The sequence below is a fragment of the Pituophis catenifer genome, unplaced genomic scaffold (assembly GCF_029215685.1).
Source record: "Pituophis catenifer annectens isolate HBS135680 unplaced genomic scaffold, rPitCat1.0.hap2 SCAF_15, whole genome shotgun sequence".
Lineage (NCBI taxonomy): Eukaryota > Metazoa > Chordata > Lepidosauria > Squamata > Colubridae > Pituophis > Pituophis catenifer.
In genome coordinates this window covers 8,720,033-8,740,234 of record NW_027256895.1, presented here as the reverse complement: position 1 = coordinate 8,740,234, position 20,202 = coordinate 8,720,033, and the positions used below count along the sequence as shown (strand labels likewise).

General features: G+C 42.9%; 1 pseudogene; it reads right to left on the bottom strand.

The window, feature by feature from the left end:
• On the bottom strand, positions 1 to 12,117 carry LOC139324302 (vomeronasal type-2 receptor 26-like; annotated as a pseudogene).
• Between the last annotated feature and the right edge of the window lie 8,085 nt (positions 12,118 to 20,202).

Genomic DNA, 20,202 nt, shown 5'->3' with positions numbered 1-20,202 from the left:
CTAATTTCTCTTTGTGAGTTGCTTCCTGTTGTTAAGGTCAGGTCGCAAAACAATGATATAGCATTTTGGTAGGAATATGCATCCCAGTAATGCAGCGCTGGAGGACAAGATGGAGAAAACCTCCACAGCTACCATAGCTTTGCCTTTTGTGCTCAGATAGGCTGGAAAGAAGGAGATCCACACACTGCAAAAGGCCAACATGCTGAAGGTAATGAACTTGGCTTCATTGAAGCTGTCAGGTAACTTATGAGCAAGAAAAGCCACAATAAAGCTGGCAATGGCCAAGATACCCATGTAGCCCAAGACACAGTAGAAGAATGAAGCTGATCCCTCATTGCACTGTAAAATCATTTCTTGGAGCTCTGAGTGCATATCAAACTCAAGGAATGGGGGAGATGTTGTCAACCAAAGAATACAAATGCATACTTGTAACAGAGAACATGAGAGGACAATAGAAAAAGCCAATCTTTTCCCCACCCACTTCCTCATCTGAGAACCAGGTTTAGTGGCCATGAAAGCCACAACCACAGTGATAGTTTTAGCCAGAACAGTAGAAATGGCCACTGAGAAGGTGATGCCAAAAGTTGGTTGTCAGAGAAGGCAGGTCACTTTGCCAGGTTCGCTGAGGAACAACAAAGAGGAGAGAAAACAGAGCAGAAGAGAGACAAGGAGGGTGTAGGTGAGGGACCTGTTATTGGCTTTGACAATGGGAGTATCCCTGTGCTTAATAAAAATTCCAACTGCCCAAGATGTCAAGAAAAAGAAACAAAGAGAAGCTGAAGCTAAACTGATTCCTAATGTTTCTTCAAAAGTTAGAAACATCACCACTTTCAGGATACATCCATTCTTTTCTTCATTTGGACAATGATCTTCTGAACATTCGAAACAGTCATCCATATCTGGAAGAAAAGTCAAGGAATTTGTCATGTAGGCCTTCCGTATTATTCACATTGCCCTCTGAACAGGTGAAATTTGTTATTCTTTTTGAACTCTTTCCACTGGTTATCAGATGGATCATATTTCTATGAAAATTTTCCTCAAATGGAAAATTTAGGATTGGCTTAAAACGAAGCAGATATGGAAGGAATATTATTCTTTCAAATGCAACCTTTTTTTATTATTTTAAACTTTATTGCAATGTAGGCCATTTGGACTTTCCCCATTTTTTTTCCAAAACATGGAAAAGAAAACGATAAAGAGATATGTAAATCTCTAGTAACAGAGTGTAATGACCTGAACAACAGATTGTGAGTCACAGCTATAAATATGAATATTCACTAATAATGAAAAGTATTAGTTATTTGCACACTAAGGTAGTGTGTTACAGTTTGCTTAAATTTATTTATTTCTTTAGTATATGGTGATGTTCCAATAGCCAGGAGACTATAATGCTTATACAGACTAGTACTTGGCTGCCCTAAGACTGCCAGCTCTGTTTGTCTATGAAGATTCTCAGTCACCCAGGTCCTGGTTGTCCCAAAGGTGCTTTTTCAAGAGGCAACTTGACTTTCTTGTTTTTTTCTTTGAATATCTTTCACTTCTCCTCTAAGAAGCTTCTTTAGCTCTGACTGGGTGGTGGGGAATGGAAGGATTTATATTCCTTGCAGACAGCTGGTCATTAAAAAGCAACTTTGGGAGAACCATGACCTGGATGAATGAGAATTTCCATTGATATTTATCTGTGCACTTTGGGATGAATACCCTTTAAATGGTGTGGAAGTAAATGGATTTCCAGCAAATCCATTCCATTTGTGCTTCAGTTTGAGAAGCAGACAACACAGACACATCCCCAACAGCCTGTGTCTGTCTTCCACAATGATGGGACACAGGGCAGAAAGGAACACAGCTGCAGAAAGCACAGCCCACAACACAGTCCTTTCAGCAGTTCCAAGAAGGCTCCATACCATTTGCACTATTCAGGTGACCCCGAGGACACAGACAAACCTCCAAGTGTCCTGAACAACTCTTTAAAAGAATGCAAATGACCAGCTGTCTCCAAGGAATATAAATCCTTCCATTATCCACCATCCAGTCAGAGTTGAAGAAGCTTCTTGGATGAGAAGCGAAACATCTTCAAAGGGGGCGAGCTAGCTCTGCATCAGAAAGGAAGCTGAGTGGTTTCACTCAGGGGTGAAATGCTCCCCGTTCGGATTGGATCGCCTGATCCGGTAGCGATGGAGGCAGGTGGATCAGAGAACTGGTAGCAAAAATCCCTCCCCCCCCATGCACAGCTGATCTGCGCAATCATCAGAGGCTTTTTTTTTTTAAGGATTTTTTTCTACAACCTCTTCGGCAGAAAAAATGCTTTTAAAAGTAAAAAAAAAAGCCTCTGATGATCGTGCAGCTCAGCTGGGATCATCAGAGGCTTTTAAAATCATTTTTTTTCAAAGAGGTTGTAGAAAAAATGCTTTTCAAAGCCTCTGACGATCCCAGCTGAGTTGCCTGATCGGCAGAGGCTTTTTTTCTTTTAAAAGCCTCTGACGATCCCAGCTTTGTTGTCTGATTGGTAGAGGCTTTTAAAAGAAAAAAAAGCCTCTGCTGATCAGGCAACTCATCTGGGATCGTCAGAGGCTTTTAAAAGCATTTTTTTACCACCTCTTAGCCAAAGAGGTTGTAGAAAAAATGGTTTTAAAAGTAAAAAAAAAAAGTTGGCCATGCCCACCCAGTCACATTATTCCCCCCCAAGCCACACCCACAGAACTGATAGTAACAAATTTTAGATTTCACCACTGGTTTTGCTGCAGTATCATATGGGGCCCTGTCCCTTTACAAAGCTGTGTCACAAATGGATATCGCAAATGGGAAGTGCAGTGCTAGTAGGATTCCAACCATCCACATGAAGTGCCAGTTCGTCTCCCCACCGAAATGGTACCTATTTATCTATTTGCATATAACATGCTTTCAAACTGCTAGATCAGCAGAAGCTGAGATGAGTGACGGGAGCTCACCACACCACACAGTGCTAGGACTCAAACCGTTGGAGCTTAATGACCTTCTCTAGCGTCGTTAAGCTATTGAACAACTGCTCCTCTTTGTTTGCTTAAATCAACCTAATGAAAACTTCCTGGAATGTCTAACCTACCCTTTTGATTTGAAATCTTCCCTTCTGGACATGGAACACAGTCATAGCAACAGAATTGTTTTCCTTCAATCTCCTTCTTCCAGTATCCAGGGGAGCAATGGTCATTACACAGAGAAATTGGAAGTACCTGGTGATAAACATAAAAGATTCTTTGAAAGGGTGGTTTTAGAAAAAAACATTTATTAATCCTGCAGGATCTAATCTGGGACAGTCACCGTGATCAAAGGTGGACCAGTGACTGACTCAGAGTAGATTCTTCAACATTATCCTGGGACACCTTCATTTGTGAGTTATTAATCATCTTCTTTTATTGGGGTAAAGAATTCTTTACTTCTCCAAAGGGCTAGTGAATATTACCTAGCTGAATTTATATTAAAACATTAAAAGTTGTTGAAGTTACAATGATGAGGAAAAGAGTCTCTTTGAAAAAGGCAAGGTGAATAAATGAATATGTGGGATGAAAATGTTACAGAAATAAGGCAATGTTCATAATTTGAAAGGTAATTGCAACTAAAAGGAAAACCTGACTTTTACATTGTAAGATCATTTTGTCAATTTGATTAATACTTGATCATGGGACATATTTGTTCATAGTATGCCATTTTTTCTTACAAACATAGAAATTAGATTTCTAAAGAAGCTTTGCTCAATATGGATTAAGAGACCAAGGCCTCTATCTGGAATCATAATGGCTCAAGATATAGTCCATGAAATGAGTCCATGCCTGGTTAAAAGCTGGGTGCCAGACAATCAGATCTTCATCAATGAATAATTCTTTGCCTGTTGGAGAACTCGGATCTATTCTTCCAACTCTAACTCTTTGAAAAGACCGATTGGGAAATGTGATGAGGTTGATGATATCAAATCCACCCATTACTTCCCCTTTTTCATTCAGGGAAACTTTCTCTCCAGCCGAATTGTTAAAAGAAATGCCATGTAGAAACGGATGGAGCTATGTGAAAGATAATGAAAGAAACAGAGAATTTAAAGGATAATACAGGTAGTCCTCTATTTACAACAGCTTGTTTGGTGACTATTTTAAGTTGCGATGGCACTGAAAAAAGTGACTTATGACCGTTTTTCACATTTATGATCTTTGCCACCTTCTGAGAAGCAAAATCCATGGGGAAGCCAAGTTTTAAAAGATAGTTTAACAGTAACAGAGATGGAAGGGACCTTGGAGGTCACCTAGTCCAACCTCCTGATCACGCAGGAAACCTGTACTAGGGATTCAAACCGCCAAACTGCCGACCTTTCTGATCAACAAGCTCAGTGTTTTAGCCACTGAGCCACCTAGCCAGGTTCCCTTAACTGTGTTACTTAACAATATAGTAGTTTCTTGTTGTTCATACCTAACTGGATTTTATAAGCAGAAAATATTAAGACTTTCCTCTATAGGTTCATATGATAATTCTAGATCAAATTGCTCATTGAAATAAAAGAAGTGTCCAATGCAGAGAGAATACCTGCCAAGGCTGCAGATGTGGAAGGTCAGTTTTTTTACCCATCATTGTTTTTTTCTTATGGAACCCCAACATGAATAGAGCTTGCAAAGCATGAGCCACAGCATAAACAGCATTGTAGACACTGTAGCTTTGGCTAGTCATTTCCATTTCAAACACAGGCCCAGGAAGATCCTCCAGTTTCTTTTCCACTGGGCACTGCCTATTGGACATTTCTTGTAATTCTGATTTTGAGAATGAACAATCAAATGATTGTTCCCAAACATCCTGCAGAAACCCATCTCTGTAGTCTGCATGAGGTTTGATGGTCTGAAGAAACTCCTTGAAACCTACAATTGCTCTTGAATGAACAGTGAAGGAAATAGCCCCATGGAACATCTGGAGATCCCAACTGATTTGAAAGCCGGACAACACAAAATCAATCTGTGCAGTCATGATCCACACCTTTCTAAATGATGCAGTTTGCTTGTTTTCAGGATTTGCTACAAACATGATAGCCCTGAGCCCCATAATTGTCAGTGATTCTCCATAGACTAGAAATGTGGTGGTGTTGCTGTTCCCCAAATTAGTGGAAATGAGAGCATGTGATAAAGTTCTATATAGTGTTCAACGTGGACTAGTTGTGAAAGCCTTTGTACGAACGATGAACAGATTCCATTTTGTGAAAGCATGGGCTGCATTTTCTGTAGGAAACGTTCTCCGTTGTTGTTATCCATAGTAAAAATCCCAATCCATGACCATTTGAAATGATGAAGCAGTTGAATAATCCCAACGTACTGATGGTCCTCTTTTGGGACCATGAAATAAAGTGACGAGCGTTTGCTGCTCTGAAACTCTTCTTGTGCTAATGAGCCATATGTCAGCTAAAATAAAGCAGAATAATACTCTGTTGAGTCATTACCTCAAATCCGATCTTTCTGGATCTAGTTTTCCTGTAAAAAATATCCAAAGAAGGAATTTTTCCTCTATTTCTTTTGAAATATTAATATAGAATGGAATTTCTAGGAATTATTTCAAACACATTATAATAGTTCATTTGTTTGAACAAGACGAGAGTGTGCTACATTCAAATCTATGGTATGGAATGGAATGACTCTAGATAACTCACTTCTATGATTGGCATTGTAGCTTCATAAAAGACTGTGAAGTATTATAACTTAAGGTCTGTAGAAAATCTTAATACAAATCTAGTATCTCAGTAACTATGCCATAACAACGAAGTACAATTTTTTTCTGTTCATCTCCTCCATACTGACCTGTGGAATCTTGTAAAAAGCTACAACTTCAGCTATATTAGATGATGTATCAGAACCTAATCCTCCAATGATAGCCATCAGATTCTTCTGGCTATCACATTTGTAGTTAGGAACAAATTCCTGGGATTTGAAAAGGAGGTCCAGAGTGGTGCGATAAGTCATCCTTGGATTGTGGTAACTGTCATAGATGTGGAACCCAAGAGTGACGTTAGGTAAGATCTGGGGGTCTTCATTGATCTCCTTCACAGCAAAGGCCAAGGCAAGGATGTGTTGGTAGAATTTGGTTAATACACTGCAAATAGATTAAACACACATAATAATAATAATAATAATAATAATAATAATAATAATAATAATAATAATAATAATAATAATAATAATAATAATAATTTATTTAATAATTATTATTTAATTATTAATTAATTATTAATTATTATTAAATAATAAGAATTCAGCCAAGACATTGGTATGCAGTTTGGAATTGACAAATGTGCAACAATAGCAACCAAAGCAGGCAAGATCATAAAAGAGGATGCAATAGAACTAGAGAATGAAGAAATGATAAAGGCAGTAAAATCGGAAGAAGGCTACAAGTACTTGGGGATTTTAGAAGCCTCTGACTTAATGCATAATAAAGTCAAGGAATTAACTTCAGCCAAGTACATTCGGCGAATTCGTAAGATATTAATGTCCAAATTGAGTGGAGGAAACATCATAAAAGCCATAAATACCTGGGCTATACCTGTGATTAGATACTCTGCAGGAATAATTGACTGGACCCAGATGGAGTTAGACAATTTGGACAGAAAAACAAGGAAGCTTATGACAATGAATCATGCCTTGCACCCTAAAAGTGATGTTGACCGATTATATTTACCAAGAGCAGAGGGTGGTCGAGGACTCCTACAAGTAAAGCAGACTGTGGAAGAAGAAAAATGCAGCTTGAATGATTACATCCAGAAAAGTGAAGAACCAATGATTAAGGAAGTAAATAAAGGAGGCCTTTTAAAGACAACTAAAACAAAAGCAGAATATAAGAAAGAAGTAATTGAGCAGCGAGCTGAAAATTGGAAACACAAAGCTCTGCATGGCCAATACTTGAAAAGTATTGAAGGCAAAGCTGACCAGAAACTAACTTGGAACTGGTTAAGATCAGGAGTACTGAAAAAAGAAACTGAAAGCTTTATTTTGGCAGCTCAAGAACAAGCCCTAGCCACAAATTGTATGAAGGCAAAAATTCAACATGTTACCACCAACAGCAAATGCCGTCTCTGCAATGAGAAAGATGAGACAGTCAACCACCTGATCAGTGGGTGCAGCAAAATTTCACAAACTGACTACCTACAACGCCATGACCGCGTTGCTAAAATCATTCACTGGAAATTGTGCCAGAAGTTTGGATTTGAATACAGCAAAAACCACTGGGAACATCAGGTTGAGAAAGTTTTAGAGAATGAGAAACTCAAGATCTTGTGGGACTTTAGGATTCAGACTGACAGGCACTTGGTCCACAACACACCTGACATAACAATAGTTGAAAAGAAAAAAGTATGGTTCATTGACATTGCAATACCTGGTGATGCACGAATTGAAGATAAGCAGCAAGAAAAAATCACAAAGTACCGGGACTTACAAATTGAAGTTGAGCGACTGTGGAAAAAGAAATTGTGTGTTGTCCCGATTGTAATTGGAGCCCTCGGAGCAATACCCAAAGGGCTACCCCGCTATTTAGAAATTCTAAATTTGCCGGACTTGAACATTTTGACTCTACAAAAAACCACCTTACTCGGAACAGCTTACATCCTCCGACGATACCTTAACCGTTCCTAGGTCCTTGGTTAGGACTCGAGCTGCTGAGCTATTAACCAGCCTCAAAGGCTGTGAATTTCACTAAAGATTAACCAATAATAATAACTTTGCAAATTATTTTAGTATGGTACTGTTTTTAACTGACTACCAGAAAACGTGTTTCTGACTGAAGTATTAAAGAATTTTGTAATCAGTCCAAATATATTTTGCATACAATTTTTTTCCTTTATCTTTTTCTAGAAAGTTACTCATCATAAGGCATACTATATTAATTTATGGAGTCTTAACTTCAGCATTCAGTTTAACTCAGAATGCCGTGGCTTGTTTTCTCTGTTGATTTAGTTTTCTAGGAACTTTACTGAATTAGAAAGAATTATAGATTAAGGGTGAGATTCTCTCTAAACCCATACATCTTCTTCATCTGAATCTTTTCAGTTCCAAAGGAATTTTCTATGATTTCTCAAAATTCTAAGTTCCCCCAGAATCAATATCTAAGGTGTGTGCCCACTTTGGCTGCAAGATAGAAATATTAAAACACCTTTACTCTATCCCATCATTCCTTACCTTACCTTACTGTTCAGTAAAACAGAATGCCAATAATTTAACTAACTTCCAATATTTATGTCTATGCAGATTCTCAGTCATCCTGGTCATGATTGTCCCAAAAGTGCTTTTCAAAAAGGCAACTGGACTTTCTTAGGTTTTTTGTCTTTGAAAATATTTTCAATTCAACCTTTATTGTCAAAGAACAACACGTGTACAATGAGATTGGCTGAGCCTCCATTCATGCACCCACCCAACATAAATACATATCGATAACTCACAGTGAAAGAAAGAAAGTCCCTAACCCAATAAATCATACTAACAACACACAATCCTCTAGACATATATGTGCGTAACATTGCATTATGATATATTGCACAAATATGTTGCACCTGCCCTGCAAGCCTATTGTTTATGCTTATGATGTTATGTTGCATTCAGGAGTCTGACAGCCCACAGATAAAATTTTGCTTCTCATCCAAGAAGCTTCCAGAACTGAAACAGAGCAAGAAGCTTCTTGGATGAGAAGCAAAATGTTTTCAAAGGAAATACCAAGGATGTCTAGTTGCCTCTTGGAAAAGCACCTTTATTTTTCTGTTGTGAAATATGGCACAGCTGATTTTTTTTTTTTAGCATTCTTCTTTTTGATAATTTTCACACAATCGAATATGCTTTACTTATGAGAATGTTGTTGGTGAAACAATCACAAACAAAGTTCCCTCTTCCTCACCACTAGAAAGCTTTCAAAACACAAAGAATTCTTACATTTACATGAAAAACTCTACATTTCCTGCACAAACAGCCATATAAATGATTCTTTGCTATGTGGGTCTAAGGTCAGATAATTCAAAGGAAAACATTTACACTGGTGAATCATAAAAGTTGACAAAAGGATGTTGCTTGAATAGAGTTTGACAGAAATGGTAAATCAAGTGAGACATCATCCCACCGATGACGAGGTCACCAGGTTGATACCACTCGTGTGGAACAGGGAAAGCATCACTTGCAGGACATCTCAGAGTAACTGCTTTGTGCATCCGGAATACCAGGAGGATCAATTTTATGATTTTCTGCATATGGAGAAAATGTCTGAGTCTATCTTCAAGGAGAACTTCTGGCAGATAAAACAGAAGGAAGAGAACTTTGTGGAAATGAATCTCACAGAGTCAGCATTATGACTTCCTTCCCCCATGTGGCTCTTGAAATATTTACATAGATCCTTTCTCAGTTTCTATTCCCTTCTGTGCAGAACGATTGATATTGTGGCCTGCTAGAATAATAGAATGATTGCAGTCATTCATAAGGACGTAATTGCCATTGAACCATTGGCAATCTGGCAATGTTTTCTTTATATTTCTTTCTTTCTTTTATTTTATTCAATTTTTATACTGTCCTCCTGCTGGACTCAGGGCGGTGCACAGCCACAGAGAAGGCCCTCCCCCTGGGGTTCGCCAGCTGACATTGCCTGGCTGACGGCACCCTGAGGAGTCCCTCTCTGAGGGAGCAAACTGGCCGGTGGGAGGCTATCAGCGGCAGAAGGCGGTCCCATAAAGTACCCAGGCCCTATGCCATGGAGCACTTTAAAGGTGGTAACCAACACCTTGAAGCGCACCCGGAAGACCACCGGGAGCCAATGCAGCTCACGCAGGAGGGGTGTCTAATGGGAGCACCCCATTGCTCCCATAATCCCCCACACGGCCACATTCTGCACCAGTTGGAGCCTCTGGTTGCTCCTCAAGCGCAGCCCCATGTAGAGAGCATTGCAGTAGTCCAGGCAGGAAGTGACAAGTGCCTGAGTGACTGTGAGTAAGGAGTCCCGATCCAGAAATGGACGCAACTGATGAATCAGGTGAACCTGATGAAAACCCCCCTGGCCATGGCCGTCATGTGCTCTTCTAAAGACAGCCATGCATCCAGGAGGACACCCAAGTTGCAAGCCCTCTCCGTGGGGGCCAGAAACTCACCTCCAATAGCCAGCGATGGCACCAGCTGGCTATATCAGGATGCCGGAAGCCACAGCCACTCGGTCTTGGAAGGGTTGAGTCAAAGCCTGTTTCTCCTCATCCAGACCCACACAGCCTCTAGACACCGGGACATCACTTCAAGGGCATCATTGAGATGGCCTGGGGTGGAGATGTACAGCTGAGTATCATCAGTGTACTGATGGAACTCCAACCCAAAACCATGGATAATCTCACCCAGTGGCTTCACAAAAATGTTGAAAAGAAAGGGTAAGAGGACCGACCCCTGCGGCACCCCAAAACAAGGTGCCTCAGGGTCGACCTCTGCCCCCCTGCCAACACAGACTGAGACCAGTCAGAGAGATAGGAGAGAACCACCATAGGACATTGCCCCCCACCCCCCACCCCGGCGTAGCATGATACCATGGTCAATGGTATCAAAAGCCGCTGAGAGATCTAACAGGACTAGGATAGAGGAACACCCCTATCCCGAGCCCTCCAGAGATCGATCATCCACCAACGCGACCAATGCCGTTTCCGTGCTGTGCCCAGGCCTGAAGCCGGACTGGAGCGGATCTAGATAGACAGCTTCATCCAGGAACTGAGAGAGCTGTCGTGCCACCACACTCTCAACAACCTTTGCCACATATGAAGGTTGGAGACCCGACGGTAGTTAGCCAAAACAGCCGGATTCAGAGAGGGCTTCTCCATCATCCCGCCTGTACCCACCCAGTCAGAGACCAAGCCTTTCTGAATCTGAGTGATTTTATTGTGCAGATACTGAACAAAATCCTCAGTCCAACCCTGCAAGGGATCCTCCTGCACTCCCAAATGGAGAAGGGAGTGGGTCACCCTAAACAGGGCTGCTGGGCGGTTATCTGCAGATGTGATGTGATAAGAGCGGAAAAGTAAATTACATTTTGCTGCTTTTATCGCCACCAGGTAGGTCTTAATATGCGACCTTACCAGTGTTCGGTCAGATTCTGAACAGCTAGACCTCCAACTGCTCTCCAGGCATTTTTTGATCAGAAAACCAAGGAGCCAGGTATACTCGGCGACGGGTCAGAGGCCACAAAGGCACGACTCGGTTCAAAGCATCTGCAGCCTCCCTATCCCAGGCAGCCACCAGCTCTTCAGCCGAACCGTGAGTCAGAGCCTCAGGGAATGGCCCAAGCTCCATCTGGAACCTATCAGGGTCCATCAGGCACCTGGGGAGGAACCATCTAGGCTGTCCTGCCTCCCTGCAGTGGGGTGTGGCAGTTAGAAAGTCAAGCCTAAGAAGGGAATGATCTGACCATGACAAGGGCTCAGTCACTATCTCCCCTATCTCAAGATCATTCATCCACTGACCAGAGACAAAAATCAAGTCCAGAGTGTGTCTTCCCATGTGAGTGGGTCCATGAATTAATTGGGTCAGGTCCATAGCCGTCATGGAAGCCATGAACTCCCGGGCCACCTCAGACGCTTTGCCGACAGATGGCAAGTTGAAGTCCCCCATGACCATAAGCCCAGGAGTCTCCACCGTCACCTTGGCAATTACATTGAGCAGCTCAGGCAGGGCAGCGACACATGGCAGGGAGCCAGGTATGTAATCAGGAAGCCCATCTGCCTCCCATGTCCCCACTTCACAAGGAGGGACTCACATCCGGCTATCTGAGGTACAGTGGCCTCCCTTGGAGCAAGTCCTTCCTTTACAAGAACCGCCACCACCCCGCCCCTCCCCTGGGACCTCGGCTGATGGAATGCATAGAAACCCGGTGGGCACATCTCAATGAGGAGGACCCCCCCTCCTGGCCCAACCAGGTCTCCATAATACCTACTAGGTCCGCACCCCCCTCCTGAACCAGATCACAAATGAGAGGGGCTTTACTTACCACAGACCTGGCATTGCACAACATCAACCGGAGGCCCAGGCCCTGAGGATCCGAACAACCCAGGGAACGAGAAGAGCCTTGGGGGCCAGAGCATGCAATCACTCGCAGGTAGCGAGTCCGTCCTCCCATAACACGATATGGCCCCCTGCTCCCACCATATCTGCCCCTCCCACCCACAAAGCCAATGGGAATGCCCTCCCCAGTATAGGAACTAGCCCCCCCACCCCCCCAAAGCCTGAGGGTTGCCCCCCAAACCCACCCCAGTTGTACACATTACATCCTCCCTCCCACCCTTTAAAAAGCGAATTAAAAAAGAATATAAAGAACTGTCTGATGTCTGATCAACAACTTTCCTTCTTTGGAGTGACATCATAAGTGACTGATGCTTAATCTGTTTTGAAAATAGTGGAGAAATGGAATTGGGAAGTTGGAAGCTACAACGTTGCTCTAATTCTAGAAATCAGGACAAAGGTTTAATATTAGTTAAATGATCAGGAATCCATTTCCCTGCAAAATGTTGGATGAAATGGTCAAACATCAATTATCTGGTAGTTGATTAGCGCAAACACAATGGTTGAACAATATTTAAGATCCAAGTGAATTATCACTGGGATAATGGGGCAGAACTGCTGCCTTTTGCCAAAGTGGCATACAACAATGTGGTGCACAGTAACACTGGACTGACCCCTTTCCAAGTCACATTGGCTCCCTATGGAACAACCTTCACCCATGTCCTTGACTGACTGGATGGAATCCCTGAAAAAAGCCTGGGAAAACACAAAGTGAGCCCTTCAGGAAGTGGTGAGAACCCATAAAGTGCAAGCCGATAAGCATTGGGGCCCCCCAAAGCCCATTCCAAACAGGGAGTAAGGCAGGGGTGAAATCTATTTTTTTTTTGCTACTAGTTCTGTGGGTGTGGCTTAATTAGTGGGTGGGGCTTGGTGGTAAGGTGACTGGGAGCGTGTGGCTTGTTGGTCAGATGGGCGTGGCCAAGTCAATGTCACTTCTTTGCCCTTTTTTAACCTACAAAACACAACACAACACAACACAATATAAAAGCAGCTGTGCTAGACCCAAAATGGCCCCTGCAATAAGCAGGAACCTCACACAGCCACAAAAAGCCCAAAAAACCAACTTTTACACTTTCCACACACAAAATTCCACATACTGCTTTGTGAGATTTTGTGTCTTTGTGTAGTTAGAGTGAAACACTACAGAAATACACTAAATCTTAGAAAGCTGCACAAATATTATTTTATTTTAATTTATTTGTCAGGTTTCGATGCTATCTCAAAATAAATGAATTTCCAAACTGCCGATCTTTGAGGAAATTTTCTCTTTATTGAGCATAGTGATCTGTCCCTGGCTCTTTCATGGTCAGCACTGACCTTTGCCCCCCAAGCCCTCCCTTTCCGATCCCCAATTCTCTGCGTCTCATTGTCTATCTTCCAAGCCACTCTCCTCATCCCATCTCTGTCAGATCACAGGAATGTACCCCCTCCTCCCATTTTACAACAGCGAATGGGAGCAGGTAGTGAATGCCATCATCCCCTCTGCTCAAGGAGTGGGTAAAGTAGTCACCAGATGGCAGCGCCGCGACCAGCAGGGCCAACCAGCAAGTGACTTGATGACAAGGCTCAAAACAGAAACATTGGCGGACCCCTGGTTCTGAGACAATCAACATCTCTTGACAAAAAGGGATGACCTAGCATGGAAAGGGATGAAACTCTATGTCCCAGAGACTCTACGCACCCTGGTCCTCAAGAGGAGCCACGATGTTAAACCAGCGGGGCATTTTGGCTTCCTAAAGACTTTGCATTTAGTACGAAGGCATCGTGGCCCCCCATAAGGAGAGAAATAGACAGCTATGTAAAAAGTTGTACCATCTGTGCCACGATGAAAACCCGACCAGGAAGACCTCCCGGGCTGCCGCAGCCAATAGCTGAACCGACAAGGCCATGGGAGGAGATTGCTATGGACTTCATAGTAGAACTGCCGAGCAGTGGCAGAAACACAGGGATCTGGACTGTAATAGACTTATTCTCCAAACAGGCACGTTTCATACCCTGCAGCAGACTACCCTCAGCCCGTCAATTGGCCTAATTGTAAAACACATCTACTGTCTGCATGGAGTACCCAGAAGAATCGAGGTGTCCAGTTCACAGCGAAATTCTGGAGGGAATTCCTACGATCCATAGACCTCAGTTCAGCGTTTCACCCGAGCACCAATGGGGGGGTGGAGAGACTGAATGCCATGATAGAGCAGTACCTGAGGTGCTACGTCGATTACCAACACGCTGCTGCCAGATGGCCCATTCCCCCACATCTGTAGCACCTCATTAGGCTCCGCAGAATGAAAGGCCTTTGGGTAGGTCGTAGTGCTGTGGTATGTGATCTCGGGTCCGATTGGTATCTCTCCTTGACCTCTGGTTGCTTTAGCATGTCATTGGCGCGCAGCCCCCTCTCAATTTGCATTGCCATCCACAACCATTTGGAGAGTTGGATGTCCCGATAAGCGGTCACTTGGGCGATTCGCTTATCTAGGCTTGTTCTGAAGAAATACACCATTAGTTGCTCTGGTAGGGGAGGTAAGGTGCCAACAACTCTTCTGAATTCACGAATGTGCTCCTTGATGGGCTTCCTTTTCTGCATTAGGTTTCTGAGTTTGTCTTCCACATAGGGGTCTTCCCCTGCCTCCTCGAACCTAGCCCATAGTAGTTGCAAGAAACCATCTGCTTCTTGCAGTTGGGGGGCCCTATTCTTGTAGAGGGCTGCTGTCCAGCTCCTTGCTTCTCCCTCCAGCCCTTCTAAAATGGCACTGACTAGGGCTCTGGGGAATGGATAGAGGTGTCCATAGCGCTCGATGTAGATCTCAGCTGCGTCGAGGAACTGTGCTACCTGGTCTGGATTCCCATCAAACTTCCCTCTGAACAAGGGTGGCTCCACCCTTGGTGGCCCCTCCTCCCATTGCGGGGCTCTGTAAGCCTGCCTAGGGTGCCGTTGGACTTCTTCCTCATCCCTCATTCGGGGGCGGGGGGGGGGGCGATGTCCTGCTTAGGCTGGTGTGCTTGCTGGGCAGAGGGGGAACCCATGGATGTACACTGGGACTTTCTTTCCTTCTGGTGTGGGAGGGGGGAGGGCTGCGCTCCCGTCTATGGTGACTCAGTTGAACAGGCTCGGCTGGCCTCCCCCTCTCCTTGGGCCTGCAGGGTGGTCCCTCCCCCAGTCGGACGGCACGGTCAAAATCTTCCTTCAATTTCTCCATGCAGCTCTTGAGTGGCAGCTTTGAAGCTTTTTGCTGTCTGGCTTGTTGCCAGTCCCATAACCAGTCTGCCCTTCCCAATTCACTCAGAGGCTTCCCCTTACCTTTTGCGTCCGGAAAGGGGAACTCAACTTCTGCAGATTTTGGCAAAGTCCACCAAGGTTCATCATTTTTTATTCTCTTGGCTTGGAACACGATCATCTGACCTTGGTAATTCTGCGGCAGTGTGGAGGAAGGGGGGGTTGCAGCTTTGCTGGAGAAGGGGGGGAGTTGAGGCCCCGTTACATCCAAGCTGGCTGGAGTAGGGAGGGGGGGCTGGTTCGCAGCCACTTGAAGTAAGCTTTCAGTAGAGAGTTGGCTTTCTGCCATGGCTTCAGAACCCTGGCGCCACTCCGTCCAAAAATCTGGCAGGGAGCTGGAGGGTTGGAGGTTTGCCAGTTTGGCTTCGAAAGTTGTGAGTGCTGCCATCTCCGAGAAAATAGAAAGGAGAGGGGAGCAGCTAAATTTAAAACTTCCTAAACTTTAAATGGCTAGGTCTAAAAAAGAAAAAAAAAACCCAATTAACTATTTTTTTTAAAGCTCCCAAAGGGGAAAAAAACTTACCCAATAGAACAGGGGTCTCCAACCTTGGCAACTTTAAGACTTGTAGACTTCAACTCCCAGAATATCTCAGCCAGCTTTGTTTTTCTGGCTGAAAAATTCTGGCAATTGAAGTCCACAATTCAGATTCAGTTGCTTGCTGATGCAATCGATTGCAGGGATTACAGCAAGGCGTTGCGACCAGCAGCTAAAGTAAGCAAGCTGAGGGGGGAGGGATTTTTGCTACCGATTAGCAGATCTTCAGAGCCATTTAAAAGGAAAAAAGTTTTTTTCTTTTACATGACTCTGGCGATCCAAGCTGAGTTGCCTGATTAGCAGGCAACTCAGCTGGGATCGTCAGAGCTTGGTTCCTCAGAGCCATTTTAAAGAAAAAAAAGGCTCTGATGATCGTGTGGCTCAGCTGGGCATGGGGGATGGGGGCAGGGATTTTTGCTACCGGTTCTCCGAACTGCCCGCCGTCATTGCTACCTACTCACCCGAGCCAGTCTGAACAGGGAGCATTTCACCCCAGAGTAAGGTATACCTCTCGACCAAGTACTTGAGGCTACAGCTCCCGTGCAAAAAGTTAGAACCAAAGTTCATAGGGCCCGTCCCCATAGTGAAACTAACTAAACCTGTAACAGTACAGCTTAGACTCCCCCGCTTGCTAGGGAAAGTGCATCCAGTCTTTCACAGTAGCTTGTTAAAACCGGCGGTAGACTACCAGCTCAGGCCAGTAGATCAGGCAGCCCCAAAACTGTACAAAATGAGGGGGGGGGTTGTAGCCAAAACAAAATAGTTTCCTGTGGGAGCCAAGGACATTCCAACAGGTGGCTGGAGAGAGGAAGAGTAAAGTAACCAGGCAACCAGCCAGTACCTCAATTGGACAATGTGACTGATTGTTTGGAGAAAGGAGGGACTTTCATTTTTTAATCAGGTGAATACCGCGGGAACTTTCAGAGTCGGTTTTCATAAGTTTGTGCCAATATGATATCTCCAATAAAATTGTTCTTTCAGGAACCTGCCTGCCTCAGAGTTCTGCTTTCTATGGCGTTATTATTTATTTATTTATTTATTTATTTATTTATTTATTTATTTATTTATTTATTTATTTATTATTTATTTATTTATTTATTTTTCAAATTTATATACTGCCCTTCTCCCGAATATTACTTGGAAACCCTGACAATCATAGTTAAAATCCAATAGTATTGAACCCCACGTATACACAACTTCCTAAATTTTTAAACCATGGGTATACATAACTTCCTAAATATTTATTTTTGCCATTTTAAGTCTAAGCTAAGTCTAAATCCAGTCTAAAAAAACCCAATATAGCCCACCGACAAGTAGTATTTCCTTTTCAGATTAGAAGATAGACCATGCAGTCACAGCCTGCTCTGAGTTTTTCTTTCTATGGAGACACAATCCTAGCCTCTTCTGCATTTACAGTCTCTGATTCAGAACAATTCACACTTGCATAAAAATTCAAAGCTTGTAGGAAGAATCAAGTTTTCAGTTCTTTGTGCAGTGTTTTTGGAAATGGAGCTGTATTTAAATTTAGATGATATGCTACCAAATTAATATGTGGCAGAAGAGACAGGAAATTTGATTTCATTACATTAACACTTATTTTGGATTAATCAAGGCTGCAGAACAATGCAAGGAAGAGCCATTTGTTATGACCAGAATTCAAACTTTTATTATATCCATTTATATATAAAAGTCCATTTGTGCCTTATAAAAATACAGTTACATTGGATGAAAGATATAATCCTTAACTGACATAAAACCATTTTTCTGAAATGATATAGAGTTTCCTGCTTGAGCAGGGAGTTGGATTAAAAGACCTCCAAGATTCCTTCCAATTCAGTTATTCTGGTTAATTTTGCTGCAAGTTATTTCATCTGTGTACTAATGTAACCAATGTCTATGAAAATTCTCAGTCATTCAGGTCATGGTTGTCCCAGAGCCTTGGTAGTACAAGGGTTTAAGGCACCCTGTTATTAAGCTGCTTAAGACCAGCTGCCTGCAATTACTGCAGGGTTCGAATCTCGCCAAGGCTCAAGGTTGACTCAGCCTTCCATCCTTTCTAAGGTAGGTGAAATGAGGACCCAGTTTGTGGGGGCAATAAGCTGACTTTGTATAAATATACAAAAGGATGAAGGCTATTGCTGAGCACATTGTAAGCCGCCCTGAGTCTTCGGAGAAGGGTGGCATATAAATCAAATTAAAAAACAAAACAAAACAAAAAAACTGCACTTTCTAGTTTTTCTTTGAATATGTTTCAGTTCTCCTCCAAGAAGCTTCTTTAGCTCTGACTGGATGGTGGGAAATGGAAGGATTTATACTCCTTGTAGACAGCTGGTCATTTGAATCCTTTTAGAGGGTTGTTAAGTCACCTGGAGTTTTTTCTGTGTCATCAGAGTCACCTGAGTGGTGCAAATGGGTGTGGAGCCTTCATGGAACTGTTGAAAGGACTGTGTGGTAGGCTGGAGATACAGTAGATCCATGATGGCAAACCTATGGCACACATGCCACAGGCAATATGGCATGCGGAGCCATATTGTTGGGCATGCGAGCGTTGCCCAAGCTCAGCTCCACCATGCATGTGTGCGCTGGCCAGCTGATTTTTGGGCCTTCTGGGCAAACTGGAAGTTGGCAAATGGGCTGTTTCTGGCCTCTGGAAGGCCTCCGGTGGGGTAGGGAAGGCTGTTTTTGTCCTCCCCAGGCTCCTAGAAAGCCTCTGGAGCCTGGGGAGGGCAAAAAATGGGCCTACCGTGCCCACCATGCTGTCCCATGCCAAAACTGGGGGGAGCATGGGATCGCGCGCACATGCTTGGGGGTGCAGGGCACCTAGAATTATGGGTGTGGCCACACGCACGTGTGACTACTCCGCACTCCCCCAGCTTTTGGCACGCGATGGCAAAAAGGTTAGCCATCACTGCATTAGATGATGTCTTATCCCCTCCTCCCTCTGTTGAGAGAGGGCTGTTCAATTTTGAAAAACACCTTTGGGATAACTTAACCAAAGTTCTTTTTATGTATCTTATGACTTCAGCCTGCACACGAAACAAACTTTTGCTCTATATCCTTTGCAATCTAATTTCTGATCTTTAAAATCAGAATCATTTGTACGTTTGTAGTATCAAAGTAGTATTAACTCATAGCAACTGCTTGGACAATGTTTTTATTATTATTATGTTTATGTGTCTATATTTTTCTTGACTGTACACCGCCTTGAGTCCTACGGGAGAAAGGCGGTATAGAAATATAATAAATAAATAAATAAATAAATTATTATTAATAGCTTTATCCCACATTGGCATGAGAGCTCATAGAGGACCCACGTGATATTCTCAAAAATAAAGGCAATGCTAAATGCTAGGGATTTGCTTTTTATCTGATCATATTATCTTTTTATTTTTCATTGCATTTCAAATTTTATTTTAATAAAAAAAGGGTGCTGATATATCTTTGCATAATACGGAATGGAGGGGAGCTGTATGGATTTGTCAGTTTAAGGTTCACATACTGTCATTAAATGATCCAGGAAACAAATCGCAAATAGTTTTAGTGTGTTTCTATTGGTTTGAATTTTGACATTTCAAAAACACAGGACTAAAATTCCTGCAACATAATCACAGAGAGGATAATTTCTTAAAAAGCAGAAGGAGGACTGCAGCTCACTAATTGCCTCATCAGAAAATTAGATATGAAGAAGTGGGAGATTAGGAGAACTACCAAGTGAGCATTTCAGCTTTTCTTCCTCAGCCATTCTTCTCCGAACGCTAATAACTCTATCATTAAGTGATCCTAAAGATGCTTTTTCAAGGGAGACATTTTTCCTCATGGAAAAACAAAGTCCAGCTGCCTTTTGAAAAAGCACTTTTAGGACAACCGTGACCTGGATGACTGAGAATCTTCATAGGCATCACTAAGTGATACTCTGGTGTGTAATTATAATACAGACAGTCCCGCTGGCTGACTGATGCCACTCCTGGTAGAGCTTGTGTTAATTCTTGGGTTGAATCAGAAACTAAAAATATAAATGTTCGTATCTGCTGGCTATAAGCATGCCACAGTAGGATAATTAACGCCCAATTTGACAGACATCTTATTATGCTGTTGTTTATTTTTCAGAATAATGACCCTGCAATTTGCCTTTAGATGTTTCCTCAGCCTCAGTGTTGAGAACAAAACCACTTCCAGGCCTTTGAGAGTTGCAGGCCTCAAGAGAGTTTTTCACAAACCATCACAGCTCTTTTCACAGCTGAGATAATTTCAATTTGAACTAGAATTTGCTGACATGGAAACTGAATTGCTTGGAGGACCTGTGAATGGTTTAGAGAAGTCAACACACAGAAAAACAC